We start from the raw sequence: 23,572 nt of genomic DNA, 5'->3' as shown, positions 1-23,572 counted from the left end.
ACCACTTAAGTCCCGATAAGGTTCCTTTTGTGAAAATACCTGATGTTGGCGAACGTTTAATTCCCAACTCGGATCGCAGGTCTGGTTTGATTACAGCGGCACATGAAGGTGTGGCGTCTGCGCATGCGGGCGTCTCGGCCACTGTAACTCAATTACAACAGCGTTTCTGGTGGCGGGGACTGTACAAACAGACGCGCGACTATGTCCTTCAATGTGACATTTGCCAGCAGATTAAGCCTTCGACTGCTGCGCGTCCGCCGCAGACACAGTTGTACATATCGAATAAACCACTAGGTTGTGTTTATTTAGATCACTGAGGTCCTTTTTCTTCTGATACTGCGTATAAGTACATCTTAGTAGCAGTTGATTCATGCACACGCTTTGTGTGGGTATGGCCCCATCGCAGCGCTGATTCACGGACTGTCATTAGAGATTTGCGTGTCTTTGTGGGAATTTTTGCCTGTGGTACCTTCCATTCAGATCAGGGTCCGGCTTTCTCCTCTAAGGCGTACAAGGATGCCATGACTTCGATGGGGGTCCAAGTCAAGTTTTCGTCTCCCTACAGACCTGAGGGTAATAGTGTGGTGGAGCGAATGAACCGTGATTTAAAGCAATCTTTGACAGCTCGAGTTATAGGCACTGGCAGAAACTGGCTGGCCCACCTCAATGGCGTGCAGCGTGCCCTTAATAATCTCCCTAGAAGGTCTCTGGGTGGGCGGACCCCATACGAAATGCTTTTTGGCATCAAGATGTACGTCCCTGACCTTGATGGTCTAGACTGTGTGGTTCGCGCCACAACCTTTGACGCAGATGAACATTGCAATGTTTTACAGGATCTACAAAAGACCAGAGACAGTCTTGCAAAGGAACATTTGCCCTCCACATCGGATGTTGCGTTGCAGATCCCGGTGGTTGGCTGGCTACCCCAAGTTGGAGAACTGGTTCGAGAGAAGATAGATAACAAGAAAGAATTTGGACCTTCCTATCGAGCTCCGGTCCCAGTCCTTGGCGTGAAGGGCACAAGAACAGTCATTTTACCCCCTCTTCCAGGTCGAAAGGAAAACAGGTTTATCTCCATTGACAATGTCAAGGTACACAGAGTGGCCGATTCTTCATAGTATGACACCAGCGGTATCCTGTCCTTCCATTGTGAGAAATTCAGTATTGGCCACTACTTCTAGTCATGAACCTGAGGTGGCCATCGAATTACCTGCGCTTTCAAGTCCTTTGTTGAGTACTTTGCCTGGTACAGACCATGATGATATCGATTACACTTACCCCACAGACTTATCTATGCCTGACCTACAAACCCGTTTGGCCACTGAATCAAGGTTTTCATTTGACACTGTTTCCATTGCCTCGAAGAAACCCTCGCAGTTTGCAGTTTATGCCACTTTATTTAAAAAACATTTTTTGATTCCCCCTTGGACATATATTTGTCTGGTACTTTTATCAATTTACCTTTTTATGTCAATTGGTTTTGTGTTTTATTTTTTTCGACTCATCAATGGACACTATGTCGAGGAAAGAACATGCATTCGACATCTCAATGGAACTTTGGCCCCACTTTCCTCATCACATTCTGCACATAGATTGAAAAGAGACCTGACATTTGTTAACATCACAGCCTGGCCAGTCCTTGATGGTATTGTGTGGGATGCAGTTAGATTTCAAATTCATGGCCCTACTGAAGTGGTTAATGTCCCAAATGTCCATGAACTTTTCATCTCTCTTTGCCCCTTTTAATTTGACTGACAAGCAGCGCTTGCTTTCCATGCGTGATGCATCTTTTTCAATGTTACATATTGAGAGATTGGAGTCCTTACCTTTTTCTGTGGCAGCGTGGCTTGTCCACGGTTTATTAACGTTGCCTTTTGCTTTGTATAAATTTACAAATTGTATGCGATATGTTGCCATTGGTCGATATGAACCATTAGGTAGTGGTTTCCTTCATGAAGTGTGGTCCCTTCCATTCACTTACAGATGTTTGAAAGATGGACAAGAGGTTTATCTAAATGGGGAGGAGTGTACAGAGACACCTGATCATTCATTAATGTGTAGGCACATACAATTACACGGTTGTTGCAACCAGGACCGACCAAATTTAGCCTGTGTTTTTAAAGGGACACCAGTTCCAGCTATCATCCCGACTTTTACCTTATTGGGGAATGGTAGTTATTTAATTTTGAATAATGAAGATTGTTGTGGGTTAATTAAAGGTGTTCCTTATGTGGTAACAGTAACTGAGCGCGTAGTTTGCTGCAGAAATGTACTGTACCCACCCACTCATGAGAACGGGGATGTTTCCATCTGGCCGCGCATCCCAACCTTGACAGCGGAGTTCAATGGCATGAGCAGAATAAGAGCTCTATTGTCCCAAAAAGAAGTGGCCTTGAGTTCGGCTCGAGAAACATTCGTGCTTCACATAGCTAACACCCGTACAGAGGTTCAGGCCCTTTTAAATACTAATTTACTGTTGCATTTCAGCGAGCTGGTTCATTCTATCTTTAACGCGTCCTCCACAACTGGGCTGGCGCACTTTTTTAAAATAGTTAGTAGCGGACTCGTGACTTCATTTGAGAAAATATTTGGAGTCATTCCTGCTTTCTTCCATTCTATTTTTTCGAGTCTGTTTGGTGGATTCCCGGTTTTACTGGCACTAGCGGCAGGCGTTCTGGAGATTTTTTGTTTCATTAAATATGGATGCCCTTCCTGTGCAAGAAGCCGCCCATCCCCTTCTGCCGCTGTTTCGCAACTGGATGCTTGAATACTATGGCACACTGCCGCTTGCGACTTTAAGCACGGCATATGGATTATCATTTCGATTTTCCTACTTCACCTGTGTCCAGCCTGTGTTTCATTGCCTAAGCTGTGATTTTGACTGGGCCATTGATTTGTGTCTCTACGGACCGGTTTCTCCTGACGTCGATTTTAATCAGCTGATGGGTCCCGTCGTTACTCACGAGTTGGTTTGTACTGGCGAAAGGATTATGGCCTTAGCAGCGATGCATGGACTAATGGGTCCTTGGAACATACTCGCAGCAGCGCAAGATTTCTTGGCACTGAGCTTTCTTGAGAGCCCACCGAGTTGTCCTCTGATGGTGATAGAGGCTCCGGTACTAGAGGAACACGTATGTTCTTTTCCACTTTTGAATTGGATGGCTGAACTGTTTTCGGATGAAGACGGTGATTTCATGTTGGAGGCTGTTGCTGCATATTTTGCATATACGGTCATGTCCTAAAAACTTTTCCATGTTTCAAAACCCGCAAACTGGCTTTCTACTGACATCATTTTTGCGAATTTTATTACTCTTTCTTGCCTTCCCAGACCTATTGACTTGAGCAAAAATGAACTTGACTTTTTTCAAATTGTTTCATTATGCCACATTAATTTTCCCCAAGGTTTTTAAAGTATACTCCTTGCTCATAGTTCTTGAACTCTGCTCTCACGAGATGGCCCGTATGTTATCTTATCTTGTCCGTGCTCGGATCATGGGGGGGTGTCATATAGCTACTGTTAATCTAAATACTGTGTTAAGTTAGCATAGGCTCATTACGTGTTTAAACCCCATTTTTTCATTTTGCTGCTTCTGCACACGATACATAATTGTTGATTTAGCTTTCAACCTAGTGGTTTACATGAGAATAATATGTTATTGCTCTCAATTCAGCTTTGCTTAATAAACTATGTCTGTACAGTGAGTGCTGAAGCTACAAGGATAACACGACACAGATTGTTGTGAGAACTGATCTCCACACCTTCATAGACATAACATAAGTGCAGCTCCTGCCAAATTCTGGCTTTAGGCGCGTTTTATATTGCTTTGCTAGGAGCACACACACACAGTTGATGCGGTTCGCATGCAGAGAGCTGGTGGAAGCAGATGTGATCTCTTCATACTAGGATCTTGAGGTATGGGCCCGCCCTGCAAAAACCCAAAGAGACCTTCTTATATATTAATATAATATGCTAGTTAGGGAGGGTGAGAAATAGGTGTGGTTAACGCTTATTCATTTCAGCATAGTAGCACGCTGTCACCATTTACTTTCTATGGACTAATAACTATGCTGATAACTTTGCTTCTGATAATATGTTTCCTTGTATTATCTAAGATACTGCGTTTGAGGAGACGGCATTAGTAAATAAATATTTCAAATGTGCACGTGTCCTCATTTACTCCACGTTCTGGTTTGAAATGATATTATAACGAAAGAGTGCTCATGTGTTCCACGTAACCTGAGGTATTGTAAGTTCATGTTCTGGTTTGTCTAAACATTGGGAGTTTGTTATGACCAATGAGACACTGTAGCTAGCTAGGTAAGGGGATTTTGGGTGCTGAGGTGAGTTTTGGGTCACCCTAATTCACTGAGGTTCCAAATCTCTATGCACAGTTCTGTAGGAGAACGGAATCCCTGCGACAGCCCATTGGCTGTGTAGTGCTCCCTCTTGGTGATGGGCTAGCTTGGTTGATGACTCTCGCATTGCTGTAATTCATGTGCTAAGAGAGATATCTGAGGCCCCCTGGGTCTGATTGGAGTGTCCTCCTTTCGCATCTGCTGTGAGATTTTTCCCTTGCAGGGTTGACGTGGCAAGCTTGGAACTATTTTTGTTCGATCGGCCTCAAAGGAGTCTGTTGGTGGATGAGTTGTATCTGGTTGAGTTACATCCAAGATCTGTTGTTTGGGGCAGAAGAGGGGTTGTATTGCAGCTTGATTTGTGTTAGACATTTGTTGTGTCCTTTCCTCCTGAGTTGAAACCGTTGTTTGGAATTATGTGAGGGGGGATCTTTGGGTTGTGGTGTTGTTGGTACGATGATGGTGGCTCCCCCAGGCGGACTTCCTATGGTTATTGTGTGTGGGGTTTTGGCAGTAGTCTGCATCAGACTTAGCTTTTTAGATGGGACGGTTTGCAGATTGGAAGAATGCTTTTTGTCTATAGACTCTTTATTCAGATCATCGAGGAAGATGGACATCATGGAGAGTAGGGAGGAAAGTTTCTCGATTGTCAGCTCACAGCTGCAGATCAGGTTTGCCTCCTGTTGGGCCCGGTTTATGAGTTTATGAATTTAGGCTCCTCAGTTTTTCATTGATCCCTCCTATATTTAAGGCCAAGGTGTTAACAAGGGTCAGTTGAATGTCCATCTTGTCAGACTGATATTGGAGAGCTTCCGGAAGTTAGTTGCAAGGTGTTCCACATGGACTCCCAGATGTTGATGATCTGAGGCAAAGCTGGGACACTTGAAGGGGCCCTGCAGCTGGGGGCCACGTCCGTGGTCTCTTCTTTGCATTTGTTGCCTTGAACTGGATTTATTTGAGGGGGTCTATGTGAACAACTATGTGGGGAGTCCAGTGAGTAAGATCCAACCAGGCAGAGCAGTGACTCGTAAGGCAAGCCCCGGTGCACCGACAATTGCACAAGAATAGATTGCCCTGACACCCAACATTAACTGAGCACCCAGAGGGCCCCCACCACCTCGACTGAATTCACCTGCTGGTAACCGCGACCCCTGAAGAGGTGAGAGACGTCTGTGATGTAGGAGCAAAGGAGACTGCTCCTGCACTGCCTTGTGGTTGGAACTCCACCAGAGGGCAGCAGGGCACAGGGCTCTCTCGGCATGCCCTCACATTTAAAAGCACAGCCTGCAGGAGCTGCAGCTCAGCAATCAGGCACTTAAGATACTTCTGCTACCTGGGGCTCAGAGGAAAAACAGGCAGCTGTCATTGAATCATAGGCTTCTACTGCCCTCTAACCCCAGCTGCACCAATACATGCCAAGGAAAGGAACACAGGATTACTAATGGGCAATTACAGTGCAACAGAAAAGGCTGCATGTCATTGCCTGGGGGGGGGGAACAGACACTGTTAGCCTCTCTTTTCAGACAATACTGATAACCTCCACAAGGAGCTGTTAGCATCCCTCTTAAGAGAAGACTGATCACCCCCACAAGGATCACCAGGAAGACCAAGTCTGGCCAGCCATGGATAGCCCAGCAATGCCATTAAGTCCCCAAATCAGCCAAAGCCACAGACAGCAAGTACTTGCAACGTGAGAGAGGCCTCACTGAAACATACACACACAGAATACAATAAATGGGGAATGAATCACAGTTGGTGCAGCATTAGAGAATGAAAGGCTGCAGTTCCCAGTGAAGGAGACCAGCAGCAACCAAGATCCCCCAAGAAGCCCACAGCTGCCTCAACCACCATACAGAACAATAAATTCACAGCCAACAGAATACTGCATGCATATAGGCAAAGGACAAAATACTAATAGGAAGAAGACGTAAAATACACTATAAGGGGAAAAGTGAACGTTATGCACACCTCCACTGCTGTCTGCTGCCACAGCAAATGAGAAGCATCACTGGCTGTGCGTGCCACCACAGTGGCTGTTTGGCTCTAACAAAAGAAAAGCAGGAACACAAGGAGCCAGCTAATGGCACTATCTCAAGGGTCACGGAGACAATGCACCGCTGCATAAAAGGCGCAGCACCAGCTGGCTCCCCAGCACCGCATTGCCACTGTTGGCCCATCAAAGAAAATGTCACATTAAGTGAGTAACCCTACAGGTGCACACAACCCTAGGCTGGATACAGCGTCACCCGTGCAGCATCGATGCACAAACACTGCACCTTCGAGAGAAGAAGAGATGGAGGGGAGCTTACCCATTATCAATGAAGTGAAGCAACAAGGAGATCACAGAAGGAGATTCCAAATGAGGGGCCCCGTGTGGCCACAGTGCAGGAAGGAAAAAGATAGATCATGTACACAACTTAACTGCACCAACACCTCCCCTCAGTGTGCCTGGGGCTATTCAGGGAGTGACCCCAAAACTGCCTTAAGACTGTGCCATACATCGGTCCATTACAGGTAAGAAGAGAGTTGAACGTCCCCTACCACCACTGCAAAATAAAGAAGAATCTCACCTCCCACAGTTTGCACCCGGAATACCTTGTTGGGGTAAAAAAAGGAATGGAAGAGGCTGCAGACAGGATCCATCAAAGCAAACCTACCTCTACTGCCAACCATGATAAGGCTGACACACCTGAGCAGAGGCCCAGTCGTACAGACAGGACCGGACTGGCGAGTGGTCTGTGATGGGAGAAGATGTGCAGTCCAGCAGACATGACGGAGCTGGCAAGAGGTCCCCATGAGAAGAATGGACAACACATGGCCTCTCGCCATTTTGCAGCATGTGCTGAGAAGACATGTGGTTGCCACATTGAGAAGAAGAAAAGGAGCGGAGAGAAAGGAGTGTGACAATCTTGGTACACAGAAGAATGGACAACCGCAGGTGCACAGGAGAAATGAACAAGGAGGCAACAACGAGGACTCGTACCACTATCTGAGTGCACCTACTAACACAAGCCAGCCAATGGGGTGCGGTGACGTCACACAAGATAGCTCAACGGAAGTACCGAATGTAAGCCGCTTGCATGCTTGAACCGTGTATCTGCTTCATGCTTCACAGTGCAACCATCGAGCCACCTGTCACCGACTGCTTAGAGCAATCGGCATCCCTGCTTGCAAACATACATGCCAAAGAAGAACTGCACTAAGTGTACAATGAGCTACATAGCTGCAAAGTCCCTCCAGTCACCCTTCCTCCATACAAGTCATCACCACCTGTCCTACAAGTCGTCTAATGGCAATCACTCCATCATTTGTCATGTGCATTATCACAACCCCTCGTGCATCAAGTAACAAGGCTGGAGTCCTGCACCTTTGCCATATAAATTGACAAGAAGCACCATTGACGACCTGCTCAACTGACCTGCATCCTGATCCCGGTAGCGAGAGCAGGTTCTGACCAGGATACATCTACCGCTGATGTTGCACGAGTGACTAGGTGGTGGCTACAGGGTGGTCTTGTCGCTGTCCAGATGAAGACACATATGCAGCCCCAGTGCAGCCCACTGACGGTCCTGTAACAACTAAACCAAGGGGCCTCCCAAGCGTGAGAGTTGTACTTGACATTGCCCCACCAATGGATTCCAGGATGTAGCCAGGCTTTGTAATGGAGACTTTACCAGTAACAGCATGTCAAGACTGCCTTCAGTGGTTCAAGCAACACCATTGTCAAGCATTCCCTCCTGCTTCAAAGCAAGAGCATGTTGGACTGATCAATATCATCTAGGTGGACTGTCACTCAACTGACATGCTGCAGAAGGGTCTGGACTTTATCAGTATCATGTTCACGTCCGGAGGTACCTGGTTAAACTATGAATAAATGCCTAGATGCTGGGGGGCTCCCAGCTGTACATTTCCACCATTGTCCTGTGGACTGCCTCTTGATTCTGTGAGACTTAATTTGTTTTAGTTGTTTTACATTCCTTTCCACAGGTTGGACTTTTGTTTTTTATTAACTGTGGGAGGAATGTTGTGTCCTACTGGACACAGTCTAGTGTTTTACTAGCCTCTCTCACAAGGGCTGGTCCTTACACCCATCCAACACAGGCGTCACCGACCAGGTGACCCTGACAAATAAAAGAGCCCGAGTGCATGTGCTCATGGCCAATTCTCAGTACCATAATAAGTGTCTGTATCATGCTTATTCACAAAGTTTGTGGGATTAGAGCCTACTACTTTACAGTCCCTACACTATCAGGTGCACTGCATGCCCAAGGTTATGGAGGTGTGTACATGACCCATGTCTTGCATCTTCGCACAAGACCGGGAGATCCGCCCAGTTCTCAGAAATGAAACAAGCAAATAATTCAACTAGGGATCAAACAATGTCCTACGTCACGCTAGTTTGAGATCCTTCCACGTTATCAGTCTTGCAGGGCGTGCCTTTAAACAGTTTTATAGAGAAGCGCATCAGCTGATTGTCAGTATTGATCATGAAGTCAATGTAAGGGTGTAGTGGGTCAGGGCACACCCTCTCACACACACCTGCTGTTTCTTCTCCCTTAGAAACACTAGTCTAAAGAAGGCTGTTCTGTCACCAGCTATTATCTTTAAAGAGTCAAAAGCCCCGATCAGTTGTATAGAAACAACAGCCTTCCAGGCTACTGACTCTACCCTGGAACCCACGGACTTGTCAAAGATGCCGGTCCATAATGTGACGGAAAGTGCCACGGCTTTGTTAGCTTTTGAATGAGATAACTATGTGGCGGGCTCTGTAATAAAGCTGACCAGCCTTTTAGAGTCAGTTCGCGACTGACTCTGTCCCAGCCTGCCTAGATTTCCAGAGACATCAACCTTACCTCAATCACTTTAGTGTCAAAGACCAGAGAAATCGATTTGCCTTCACCCCCTACCCATAACAACGTCACGATCAGCGGCTTCCAGCACGGATCGGAGGTAGGACAGAAGGGGGGGTTTGGAGGGGGGAGGACGCGAGAGGGGGGAGGACGCGAGAAGGGGGAGGACGCTGGGGAAGCAGCTATAAATAATAGCCATAACTTTATTGCCGCTTTCTCACCGTGTCTCTCCCTGTAGTTCTCCCTCACTCAGCCACAGGAAGCTCACCCAGACTCCCAGTCAACCAATTACAATCCTGCCTGGAGGCCTGGGCATGTTCTCCATGCAGGCTGTAATGCAGTCTGCATTGAGAACAACTGCAAGACTGTTTTGGGCAGCCAGAGAGGGACAGCCATGCAGTCATTGCGGAAGCGGTGTGGTGCAGTGGCCAGGGCGACTGACGCCGGACGGTTCAATGCCCGGCACCGGTGGCAGGGGTCTGCCCAGCACCATGTAACTCTGGGCAATAGCTTGCTTAATCTTCCCGACGGCCCCCAGTGCTGGGAAACCACTGTGCACTTTACAAATACAGAATTATTTATTTATTGCGCATTTTAAGAGAATGCTACCACTCCTCCCCTGCCCCCGTCCCCTAGCGCAAAGCTGTAGGTGCAAGTAGGAGAAAATAAAATTATAATAATGCAAGTTATTATCATTTTATGTTTTCTGTGTTTCACTGCAAAAAAGCAGTGGGGCGAGGCTCCTCTGCCTTAGCGGATGAGCCTCCACTGGCACAAGCCAATTTGGGGGCCCAACCTAGACACACAACTCCCTGCACTTGATGCCTGCTGGCCTTTTTAAAGCTATTGTCCTAGCGATGGGTGACTTTGCTCCAGAATAACTGACTTTTCAGAGGCACCGGGCTACAATGCCACTGACCTACCCTCTACTTCTCACCATTCAGAGGCACAGGACTAATCCGTAACAGGGTGCAAATGTCCCCAATCAGTCAGTCTTTCAGAGAAACGCCATTATCATGAGACTGTGTCCCAGCCCTTCCATGGTTTCAGAAATGAAATCTTCATGCCAGTGGTTGTGGCCCAAGCCGGAGCCCAATGTTCCTTTTTGGGAAAGGTGATGCAAGGCAGACTCAGTATGAAGCCTAGCATGATGCTCTTCCAGAATTTATAGTACTTCATACCAGTGACCGACCGACTCGACAACAGCCTGACTAGCATCTAAAACTGGGAGTAAAGGTCCTGCGGGGAAATTAACGCAATGAGTCACTGGCAGCACTGTTAGTTGTCTTCTTTCCCATGGTTTTAAGGTAAGGTGAACTGTTGGGTCATGAAACCTTGTGAATACAGATTTTGTTGATCTAATTAAGGTATTAATTTGTGATACCATAGACTTGAGCATGCCACCACCAGGAAATATAACCAGGCCCAAGGATGGCTGCATGAAGTGAACCTGCATGATGCCTTCCCACAAATATCAACTGCGCCAAAATACTTGGGGGCATATTTACAAGAAGGTGCCACAATGTGGCACTGCAAGCCCTTTGGCTTCGCCACCCTGCAGCACTTTCATAGCACAGCAATGGGACATATTTACAATGATATGTAGCATTCCTGTGGTGTCCTCTGCGCTGGCGCACAAACAACTGCCATGCGCCGGCGCAGGCACCATTGCACCATGGTGCAAGATGCCTGCATCATGGGGAGATTTTTTTGTGCTGGAAGGAGCATCTTCATGCACAAAAACAATCACTACAGGCTTTTTCCTCTTTCAATGCATGCTGTAGAATTGAAAGAGGAAAATTAAGGATAAGAAATGGAAACATTTCTCCTCGGTGCGCCTCGCTACGCCATGCCTAGGGTTGCGTGGCATGCTGACGCATTTCCAGGACTACGAATCCTTGTCAATCTGGAAATGTGTCTGATTTCTTTGTGGGTTGTTGTACTGTGTGTAAAGGGGCAATTTTTACAAAGACAGGAAAAGCCACGCAGGGTGGCTTTTCATGTCCTTGTAAATATGGGGCTGAGAAATGCATTGCCAGTGCGTCACAAAAAGTGACATACTGGCAGAGCAAGGGGCTTGTAAATCTGCCCCATCCTCTTCAACACGCACATCAGACCAAGAGCATCAGCCATCAGCTACCCATGTGCTTCAAGTGAAGCCACTCCTGCATGAAGATGGCGTCAGATGTTCGTCACAAACGCTGGTCCAGTCTCCACACCATGGAGGCAGTGCCATACAGACTTTTTGAGCAACGCGCTGCTTTGCGCCAGAAAGTAGCAGCATTTCTTGATGTATTTCAAACACAACACAATGCAACGACATGCACAAAACAACGTATTTATTTATTATTTATTTATTATTAGAGTTTTGTATAGCGCGAACAAGACCCGTGGGTATCAGAGCGCTTAACATCAAGGTAGGTTACATATTGACAGTCAATATTCAATCTAAAAACAGACAGATCTAAGGCAAGAGGCACTATGGCTATAAGAGGTGCCTAAATAAATCTATTCAAACACATGTGCAGTTAGTAGTAAGAGGTGAGAAAGGCCTGGTTCATAAATACGATCCATATCAGTAGATAAGGTGGACCTTGCAAGATCCCAATTGCATGAGGACAAGGGGTTGAGATTACTTGGTTAATCCGGACTCATTGAGAATTGTTGCTAGGAATGGATTAACCATCTCAGCACACTACATCACGTTACATCGCGGTAGGTTACACATTGACAGTCAGATATCGATTCCAACAACCACAGATATAAAGTAGAAAAGGTTGTGGCTATAAGGGATGCCTGAATAAATATATTCCAAACACATGTGCAATTAGTAACAAAATGTGAGAAAGGCCTAGCTTATAACACAATCACTATCAATTGATAAGGTGAGGTAGAAGTTATATAGTTTGGCTATGAAAAACAACCTATTGCGATTCCTTGATTAACCCGGAATCAATTAGTTCTATTGCTTAGTAGCGAATTGAGCCATCTCAACACATTACATCACATAACATCATTGTAGGTTACATATTGGCAGTCAAATATCACTTCTCAATATCAATTCTAAAACCAACAGATATGAGGTGAAACGAGGCCCACATAGGTATATTCCAAAACATAAGAGTAATTAGTAATAGAAGGTGATAAAGGCCCAGCTTATAACGCGATCCATATCAGTAGATAAGGTGAGGTAGAGGTTATATAGTTTGGCTATGAAAACATCAATTGGTTCACATTGTGGTATCGATCAGGGTACCGCCGAGGCTTGCGAGAGGTGTCAGTCCCTTGACAATGTTAGTATTCATGAAGGGGGACCACTCTTCAGCTGGTGTAGTAGTTCTTATCAGCGATCCGTCGGCTTCCCTATGCCAAGTATTTACTCATCATATGGCTTTTCAATTCCCGTTTGAATGTTGCAATATTTTGGATCTTCCTAATGCTTGGAGGGAGTGAGTTCCAAACTCTGGGGGCAGCTCCAGTGAATGCTCGATCATAGGTCTTTTTCTTTCGTAGTATAACACAATGAAGGCATGACTGGACACAACATAACAAAACTGACAAAACAACAAGACTACGCCACAATATAATACAACATCAATTTGCACTACTGCAGCACATCACCACTTAAAAACACCACACGAAATTATGCACAAACATCCCTACCATTGCATGCCAGACTAATGCCTTCACGATAGATCAGTCGAAAAGGTGTTTTGAGATGGCCGCTGAACTAGTATAATACACCAACTCCCAAGTGGAAGAGGTGTGGCGCAGCGGCCAGGATGCCTAACTCCGTAACACAAGGTTTATGGTTCGATCCCCAGGATCTGGCGGCAGGTTAGTCCAGCACCATGTGACTGTGGGCAATAGCTTGCTTAATCTTCCAGAGGGCCCCCAGCGTCAGGACACTACTTTGGAGGTAGCTGTGTGCTTTTGCTTTACAAATACTGGTATGTCATTTCATACTGGAGGAATGCCCCCTCTAGCATCCTTTTCTACATCCATGTGGTCTCTCGCCCTCCTGTTGGCACCTTCTCTTCTGTACAGTGGTTTGGCTGCTAGGTGGCTTTACATTTTCTAAATGTACATACATACACACATGAGCAACTATGCTCTCATCCGCGGCGCTATTGAAGACATCACTGTGACATTCAGTGAGTGTCCCAGGGCTATCACAAGTTACTCGCCTCGCACCGTATCAATCGGGGGCTTTTTACCTCTGCTGTCCTGAGACTTTTGTACCGAGGATCCTAACACCAGGGACCAAGTACCCTTTGTAGCACTTGACTCTCAGAATGACGGGGCGAGCAGTCCAAGGCGGACTCATGATGGCTGTGGGCTAGAAAGACGTAAACTCGGTTACTCCCCAACAATAACACAATAAAGCAATGTCCAGCCTGTGCTATTACTACAAGAAGGAAAACAAAACAACACACTGCACAATAATATATTAAAAAACACAAATATGTGCACCTTGACAGTGGGGACAATAGTGTGGAACTGGCTCTCAGAGGACTCACAGGTAACACCAGGGTGCAAATCAGCTGCACCTATGGATGTATCAGAGAGAGTGAATAAAACACACAAACCTGGTCTGTTTCTGCACCTGCAGGTCTCAGTATGTTAAAACTGCAATATATTACCAAAGGACTGCTACCTTACATTCAGTTTTTCCTCAACAACTACTGTCTCTACCATGCACTCTTCACAGTCAAGACATTAAGCCCACTGCCTTTACTGTGCTTTAACTGGAAATGTTCACACCGATTAGGTCTGCAGACTTTAACATTAACATAAAATCTCCTATCTGCAATCATTCAGGGTTCGCACAGACCAAAATGTTTGCATGAAGGCTCTTATCAAGTACACTCTTTCAAAATGGCCAGACATAAATATTAAACACAGTATCTCTTTAAAGAGATACTGATGTACAACTGACCAGACTTAGGGCCTCAATTACAAGGCTCCTTCTCCACTGAAAAGTCACATGTAGTGATGGTCCAGCAGTGCACACTCTCAGTCCATATCTACAAGGGTACGCAAAGTCAGCCCGCGTGGCTTTTCATGGCCTTTAGATATGGACTGGGGCAATGCCGGGCAAGTCGCTGCCTTGCCTCACGTGCGATAGGGAGGCGTGCCATGGGCATTACGATGGGTGCTCCCACGTAACACCAAAGGCATCTGACACATCCCCAGATTTATGAGATTTTGTAAACCTGGGAATGCGTCAAAAGCCTATGCCTCTGCAGGGGTGGTGTAGGTAGGTGCAACTGCAGCAGACACAGAAAGAGGAAATCACCTCCATTGATTATTGCTCCTACACAAATGCACCCCTAAACCGCTGACAACATTGCATCATGGTGCAAGGAAGCCTGCGTTGTGGCATAGCAGCCATTTGTGTGACAGCGCAGGGGCAAAGGACAGAAATGCGCCATATCTGATAAATATAGGGCATTCCTATCCTTTTCTTTTGCCGTAGGGCAGTGCAGCTGGAAGGTTTGTGGCGCTGCCCTAGGGCAAAGATTGTAAATGAGGCCCTTAGTTTGAAAGACCAGTGAGCATGCACGTCCAGGGCCGGATTGGCCATTGCGGGCACCGGGCAATTCCCCGATGCGCCGCATGGGTGGGGGCCGGTTTTGGGCCCCTGGGGGCCGTTTTTGTTACAGGGCCATTTTTGCAGCATAGCTGCAAAATCGGCCCTGTACCAAAATCGGAGGAAAACTGGCCTCGGCAAAGAGCTCAGCGGCACCTCCAACCCCCCGAGTGGGGAGGGCCGGGCCGGCCGAGCACTTTGCCAGGGCCGGTTGTGGTTCCCAGTACGGCCCTGTGCATGTCCTGACCACAACACGAGTTTATCAGTTTCTGCTATTCCAGGGAACTGCTTTGTGTGTTCAGTTAATAATGTGGAAATAAGCATCAGCAGGGAACACTGGACAGCCTGTGAAAAGGGAACACTTGGTTTCCCCGCCCACATGCCCACTCCTTTCAAGATAAGACTACTTCCCTTTTCTGCCGCCCTGTGTGTTAGCTTCCCCTGTCTGACCAATGGCCACATGGCCATCTCCAGTCTCTTCCTCGGCTGCAACAGTGAGTTGGCTGAGAGCAAGCTCAAGCACTGGATGTACCAACAACAAGGGGGTAATTGAAGAAGCCTGGTTCACACTAAGGACTTTTTTGGTACAAACCTGCTTCAAAGAGCTAAATCTTTCAAACAGACACATGTGGGATTGTATGTAGCTGTTGAATAACCCCAGCCTCATACCACCTACATTGGGAAAAAATACGACTCAAGACGCAAATTTAAATTAGACTATCATGGTACCTGTTGGACCAACTTCAGAGAGAGTGCAGTGCTTTTCCCAGGTTACCACTCCAGTCATCAATGCAAGGAGCTAAGAAGTGTGTTTTAGTCCCTTAGAGCCTCTGCATCACAGCTTTTTCCCTTGCCAGCTGCAACGTCAATGTAGATGCTCCGAGCTTGCCTTCCTGCCCAGCCCTGATAATCTCCTGACCTGGCTCTGATGCTCAGTAGTGCCACAGAAGTCCTTCATAGAAGTCCACACTCTATTCCTGTTATCCCCATCCACCTAGGAAAACACTTCAGCTCATGCACTTTACCCAAAACAAAAGGCTCCTTTTCTATCAGGTATCAACAGAATTATAACAATTTAGGGGCATATTAACAAGGGCTTTATCTCCACTTTTTTGGCTTTAAAAGCCAAAGAAGCGGATATAAAAATATCTCCCTATCAACAACAGGGTGCTAACATGCATAATCGCATGTTAGCACCATTTTTCACTACGCTTCACTTTGCATCTCTAATAAGATGCAAAGTGGGAATTCCAGAGCAAAATATTAGGAGAAATGTCGCTAAACAACATTTCTCCCATTATCTAGCTTCACGCTAACCCTGTTCGAGTTAAAAAAGCGCCGCTAACCACGGTTAACGCTGCTTATTTACGTCTGCTAATTTTCGGATTTAGCCCTGTAATCCAATGGGAGGTGAATTACATGACTAAGTCCACCATGGGCTATCAACAAGGATATCCCTATCCTTGTAGTTTTATCGCTACATTACAGGCGATAACCTCCCAAAATGCCGCTATCGCTGTATTTTTTAGCGCCTAGGCGTTGTTAATAACGCGATAACCAGGCGATATTATCCAGCAATAGCGGGCGTTAAAAAAATTAACGCTAAGCGCCCTTAGCGTTAATTTTCCCTGTTCCTTGTTAATATGTCCCTTAGACTCGAATCTGTCTGCCTCAAAGCTACCTGTGTGCAGAGCAGCCTTCCTCACTCAGCTTGCATGTAACGAGGTGTGTTAACACAACCTACTTAGAGTCCCTTTATCCCAGCTGCCCACACCAGATGACCATATCCTCGAGACAGAATTATCTTTGAACATTTGACCACCCCCTGTAAGCTATTGGGGTTCAGCTAGGGCCAGCTGTGGCCAGTCGCTGCCCTTTAAACCGTGCCCAGCTCACATTCTGCCTGAAAACGATTGTACGATGGACTAAGATCCCAGCCCAGCCAGAGCGACTTCTGGGAATCATTTAGTATAGGTAATAATGATGACTCAGCTTTTACGGAGTCGTTAGTGAAACATTTTGTGAATCATGGAGCAGGGGAACTTTATATTTTTTGTTCAGTCCTAGCTTGCAGTGAAATAAGCCCTAAAATTCTCAAGTTTACTTTGAAAGTGAGCCAAGGAAATGCATGGATTTCCAGATTTTTGTGCATTCTGTAACACAAGCTACAGAACACAGAACTACCTGAACAGCCCTGGATGCAGGCCGTTCATAGCTTACAGGCAGTTGGTTGGCTAAATTCTCCATGTGTTTGATCTATGTCAGGGCGAAAAGAATCTACTAAATGTTAATTGGCACCGCAGTCTACTCATGTTTACCCAACCTTACTCATAGGTAAGGGCGTTCATTAGCCTAACATCAACTTTAAACTGGACAGGGTGTGAAGATGAACACTGTGGTTCATTTAAAGATCTGGGAATTAACACAGTTGAATAGTGGTATTGTCACCTTCTGTAGCAATAAGCCCGAAGGAAGGAAAAGTGGGAGGGATTTACCAAGACATAGGGCTGGACCTTTGCAGAATAGACAATGTGGCACACTAGTGGCTCATGTAAACTGATATTTATCTTGTTTGACTAGTTTTAACACTGTTTTATCCTTGTGATCTATTTTTGCTACAAGTTTTTATATGAATGTATCAAATGGTTTTACATGAACTTGCTAGACTTTTAATTGCTGATGTACGATCTCTTTAATGATTTTGATAATCGAAATAAAGACCAATTGACTGACTGACTGACTGATTAGACAATGTTCTTAATGTTCTCTGGAAGATAAGTATTTTGCAGGAAATCAAGAAAACGTACTAGAAGGGTCAGAGTTCAAATGGTACCCACAGCTAATTTGATACACTTATGAGAGTGCTGGATCAAAGAATTGAAGGAGCAAATTTTGATAAGGACACCTGCGTGACCCAAGCCATTGAAAAGGTTTGTATACATTAATGCATGTAGTATCTATGTGGTATTTCTATTGTACTTGCCTAGCCAAAAGGCAGAAGAACTTCACACAGGGCCAAAGACAAGTATAAAGTCAACAAGCGATAAGAGATGTTGCTGGGATAAGAATGGTTAATGCATTATGATGTAGTGTTCTTTAAGGAGATGTGTTTTCAACTCTTTCCTAAATTGGAGCATTGTTGTAGTAGTAGTGATGGATGCTTCAATGTTATTCCAGTCCTTGGGTGGATAGATGGAAGAGGCCACATGCCTTGTTTTATGTTGTACTTTTTTTTACATTTCTTAGTCTGCAGTCTGATGGTGCTGTGACTGTAGTTGTGCAGAGAACCACTAGAGATGGTGAGCTTGTCTGAAAAGTAAGCAGGGTGCTGGTCACGAATAGTTTAAATGATGCAGCTGGTTTTGAAGATGGTGCAGTCCGCCAAGAAGAGCCAATGAATGCCATGAGTATGAGGGTAGGAGGGTGATGTGAGCATATTTCTTAATGCCCTGGATGAGACACGCTGCAGCATGTCGGATGTCTCTAATGGGTGCTACAGTGGAGTCTGGGAGGTCATGGACCAGGGTGTAACACAGACACAAGAGTATGAAGGCTTAAACAGCAGTTCATAAGTCACTTTCTGGAAGAAATGGTAGGCCATTCTTCAGAAGAGCGAGCTGGTACTAGGCCATATTTGTGTTGTTTTGCATATTATTCCTTGAGGGTGAAGTTGGTGTCCAGAGTGAATCCAAGTGTCTTGGCATTCAGTGAAATTTGGGGTTTGAAACTGGCGTGGTTCATATTTTTTAGCTAAGATTGTACTGTTTCTTATTTGCTCTTTTTGGCAAATATCAGGATTTCAGTTGTCGGTGTGTTGAGCTTCACCTAGACCAGTAGCAACTCGTGGAGGGAGTTCCGTGGGGCGGTGAGGCGGGGCGGGGAGGGGCAGGGTGGGGGGTAGTAAACACCGGAATAAGGATGAACGGAGGTAAGTAAACAATTAAATAAATAAAATGAATTTCGTTGTGCTTGCTGCATCGCAAAATGCAATGCAGCGCGCGCAACGACATTCATTTTATTTATTTAATTGTTTATTTACCTCCGTTCATCCCTATTCCGGTGTTAACTACCCCCCCCCCCCCTGCCTCACCACCCCATGGAACTCCCTCCACGGGAAGCTACTGACGTAGATGATAATCATCCAGATCTGGACGATGAGCAGGAAGTGTTTGAGGCATTGGATGCCAGTAGCAGAGCTGACTTTCCAGAGTTGTGTATCATTGAGATGTTGATGAATGTTAATGCTGCTCTCTGTGAGTACATTAGCAAGCGGCTCCATGCAGAGATTGAAGATTACAAGGGTAAGTATATAACCCAGGGGGACTCCTCAGGTTATAGGAATCTTTTTGAACTCAGAGGTATCCATTTGAGAAACGTGGTGTTCTTGGGAAAGGCAGGAGTAGAACCAGTAAAAGACACTGCATTTGAATCCCAATCAAGACTCCAATTTGTGCATAAGGGTGGGATGGTCGACTGTGTTGAAGGCAGGTGAGAACTCAAGCAAGATCAGGAGGCAGCACCACCTTCATCTGTGATCAATGGGGCATTGTCTATGACGTGGAGAGTAGCGGTTTCTGTGCTGCAGTGAGATCTGAAGCCAAATTGGCAGCCATGCAGGAGATAGTTAGCACTGACATCTGCTCCACAGGGCAGTAATGGTTTCCTGTGAGAATGAAAGCCACTCCTAGGAAGGAGGAGCAGTGGCCGCAGGAAATTGAGAGGTTTCTTGGCAAACAAGCCTTGGTAACAATAATTGAGGCTGACACTTAGGACTGGAGAGTAAGTCTCATATCACACAAAAAAAGGCACGTAGAAATTTATCATGGGAGGCAGAAGAGATTAACCCTTTAAGTGCTGCCGTCGGCCAACGGTCGTCACGGGCACTACCTCCCCAGTGCTGCGTGCGACCGTTGGACGTCCAGTTCAGCACTGGATAATGGACAGCGCAGCACTGGGGAGGTATATTTACGAGCTCCTAAGGTGTTAAGGGCCACATGCATAACCATTTTTAGCAGTCGCAAAAAGAGATTTGGGCCATGTATGACGGCTAAAAAGGGCGGTAGCATGTATCAACCCTATTTTGCTAGTCGATAACATATTACCATCTTGCAAATTAGGGTTTGAGAGTTTCCATTAGGAAGGGGCATTCCAATGGCCTCCCTTCCTAATATCAAGTCGCAGGGGGATGTATGATTGATTTGCGACCACAATGCAGTCCCAAAACATTTGCAGTTTACCACCTACTTCAAGTAGGTGGTCAGGGCCGGACTGGCTACCGGGCAGTTGTGTGTGCTGCTCTGCTGGAGCTAATTTTGTTGATGGGGACCTGCGTGTGCAAAACGAAATTCGTTTAGCTTTTTTTATTTCAAATCGCACGCAGGTCCCCATCAACGAAATAAGCCCCCACCACAGGGAAATTAGCCCCTAGCTCGACAGCACACACAACTGCCCGGTAGCCAGTCCGGTCCTGTAGGTGGTAAGCCATTCGCAAACTGGAAGGCCTTTTGTGATTTCAGTGAAACCGTTTTTTAAGAGCAGGCAGTGGTCCCACAGACCCCTGCCTACTCTTAAAAAATGAAACGGAAAGGATTCATTTTTGTTTTTGAAACACATCCTGTTTTTCTTTAAGGAAAATGGGCTGAATTATAGAAAAATAGGTTGCTTCATTTAAAAAACAATCACAGATGAGGGGGTCTGCTGCCCCAGCAGGCCACTATCCCTGTGTTATTGTCCATTCCCTCATGAATATTGATGAGGCAGGACATGTGTGACTCCATTGGGAATCGCTAAGTGTGTCTGAGACACGTTAGAGCATTTCTTCTTGCAACTCACAAATTGCCAGTTGTTAAAATGTGCATATTGCGAGTCACAAAAGGAAATAGTTGTACATGTGGCCCATTATGAATACATAGTATCAATACCTGTGATGGGAAGGAATTCCTCCCCCGCAGCTATTAAAATGTTTGCTATGGTAACAAAACACTAATCCTACATCCCCCAAACCAAAACGACCAGAAAACAAATAAAAACATTCAATTAATCCTCACCAGGAGATACAGAAATAACATTCTATACTCAGTTGTATATCATAGTTGTTAAAACATAAGATATCCAAAACTCTATTAATTCTACAAGTCATAACTACCTACCCATATGTATTTTCTAAAAAGAATGATTAAAATATATTAAAAAATATGTTTGCATTCTGGCATTCACATTTGTTTGCTGTAAAGAGCTATGGTCGTAGGGAAGCACAATAAATAAGCATTGTTGTAGATACAAAATCTGAAAAATGTTATGCTCTTCAAACAAATTTACTCAGAAGGGATCATTTCACTTTGAGAGTTATGAGAAGAATAAAGAATTTTCAGGTTGTGTTCCAAAATATGTGAAACAATAAAAATGCCCTTATATATATATGTTGCAGAAATTAATGAAAGAAACACTTTTAAAGTGTGTGAAGAGGTGACCTGGAGGACGAGCTTTACCCCTTTGGCGGGTTTGTGACAGCCAAGGGCGGAGTTATGGTCAATAAGATTGGGGGGGGCAGTGAGCTTCAGATTTCCCAACAGTGACGCTGGGATATCTTTTTAAAACATATAATATGAAAAGCAGGACATGAGAGGGGCTTAAGGGGCAGTGGAAAGAAAGAGAGAGAGGAGGGTGAATTGTTAGGGGAACTTAAAACACACCACTTTTCAAATAAAACATTGTTTAAGGCCTTCAAAAGTATGTGTGTGTGTGTGGGTGTGCGCGCGTGTGTGCGTGTGTGTGTGTGTGTGTGATTGTGTGCGCGCGCGCGCGTGTGTATGTCTCTCTTTCAGCGTGGGCATCATGTAAAAATTCCAGGTGAAATCCGACGCACACTTCATCAGACCAAACTTTCCATTAATAAAATCTATACATTTTGAAAGAACGGAGCATTGATTACTTACGATTTCTTGAAACTTTGTTCATTTGTTGTCCAGACTCGCCACCGAGCTCACCAGTAGCCACTGAATTCAAGACCTTTTATAGCTCCCAAAACACATGCCTGTTTTAGTCAGGCTGAAGTCCATGCTGCAGTTTGTTGTTCTATTTACAGCACTGCTTTGCACATTATTGAACTAAATCCATAAAAACTGCACTCTGTCGTTTGGCTCTTGCATCCTATCTTTCAATATTCCCTTTTTGCATATGTTATGCAAATCAGAAAGGAATGATTCTCTGCCTTTATTATGACTGACTTTAGCCTTGTTTTGTAAGTAACAGAATGTTCAAACAAAAGGAAACATTTTCTACTGTTGGAAGCTCACAAGCAGAGGCCCTCATTAGGTGATCGCTGAGGTGGTTTAAAGGAAAGAAATCAAAAACAGCAACAACTCTACTGCTGCATCACAAGAGTGACCCTTGTGCCAGCAGCAGTAAAATCTATGGATGGATGCTAGAACTGCTTCTACACATACCACTGAAGTCCTTCAACTGTTTCTGTTAGAGCTGGGGGCGCTACCAAGGGGGGCGTGAACCAACCAAGATCCCCCCAGAAAACTCAATAAATGTCTTTTTCATTAAAACGAAAGAAGAATGTCCTGGTCCCAGCAGAAGCTTCAAAACGTAAACAGTGCCAATGATGCCACTGTATGTGTTCTGTTCCTGGCAACAATTGTGCCACTTCTGAGGCCAGGGGGAAGCAAAGTCGGTGTCAAACGTCACAATGACCTAGCTGTGGGTTTCAACTACACCCCCTATAATCCCCTAAATGACGTCAACGGGAGAGAGAGAGTTGAGCTGCATAAAATAGTTTCTACAGTCATAGAATGAACCACAATAGTAGATGTAACAGACACCAATAAGGGCGAAGGAAGGAGGCGGTGCAGTGGTGCATAACATACTGTGAGGTGCTGGGGTGCAGGGTGAGAGAGCCAGGGGTGGGCAGGAGAGCCAAGGGTGGGCATGTGAGGGCAGCACAGTATAGAGTTCGTGGAGAAAGTGGCCTGACTGCCATCAAGGACTAGTGCTAGAGGAAATGAGACTTACCATTCTTGGTACTTTTGGGATCATATATCTGAGAGGGCCAAGGGGATTGGATGGAAGAAAATAACCAAGAATCCTGATGTAGCAGGCTCCATACTGGTTGGTAGACCTAGAACCTAGGGAAAGGTCTGAGACTGGAGGAGCAGAGAAAATTCCTAAATAGGAGAGCCGCCTGTGAGAGGTAGTTCTAAAGCCAATAATAGTGCAGGAATGCAGAACAGAGGACATGATCAGTACCTAGGAGGTCTGGACTAGGGTCTTAAGGGATCAAGCTGAGTGAGAAGAGTTTGTAGAACCCAAGAGGTCAGTGTGAGAGTCCAAGGAAGAGAGGGCTATTGACATATAGCCTCAAGACAAGATCAGCTGAAGAGAGCGATCTAAAAACTCTAGAGGGTTCATGATTCCGAGGGGCTTATTTACAACAATTTGATGCAGGGCAGCACTGCATGCATAGCTGCTAAGGTTTCAGGTTGCTTATGTGTGACATTTTCATAGTCACAGGTTTGGCACAATAGGCTATAGATGGATTTGTCTGGTAGGCACAGTCACGTGGACCACAGGTATGTTTACAAAACAAGGGAACCCAAATAGAATCGGTCAGGGACCTTGCGAACTAACTTTTTACAAGAGACAAATGCCTGTTATTTACTGTAACTGCAGTAAAGCTCAATCACAGAGAGACTCTTAATGAACTCCCACCCATTGGGCTTTACTGCAGTTACAGTAAATTACAGGCAATTATTTTCAGGTACTTTATCTA

The 23,572-nt window shown here is 45.4% G+C and overlaps 1 protein-coding gene across 2 annotated transcripts in view; it reads right to left on the bottom strand.

Moving 5' to 3' along the window:
• The window catches only part of LOC144770708 (free fatty acid receptor 3-like), a 126,844-nt gene that overhangs the window by 54,505 nt on the left and 48,767 nt on the right, over positions 1 to 23,572 (bottom strand). The gene's annotated exons all lie outside the window — the stretch shown is intronic.

This window comes from Lissotriton helveticus, chromosome 7 (assembly GCF_964261635.1).
Source record: "Lissotriton helveticus chromosome 7, aLisHel1.1, whole genome shotgun sequence".
In the NCBI taxonomy this organism is placed as follows: Eukaryota; Metazoa; Chordata; class Amphibia; order Caudata; family Salamandridae; genus Lissotriton; species Lissotriton helveticus.
This window is presented reverse-complemented; position numbering and strand designations above follow the sequence as displayed.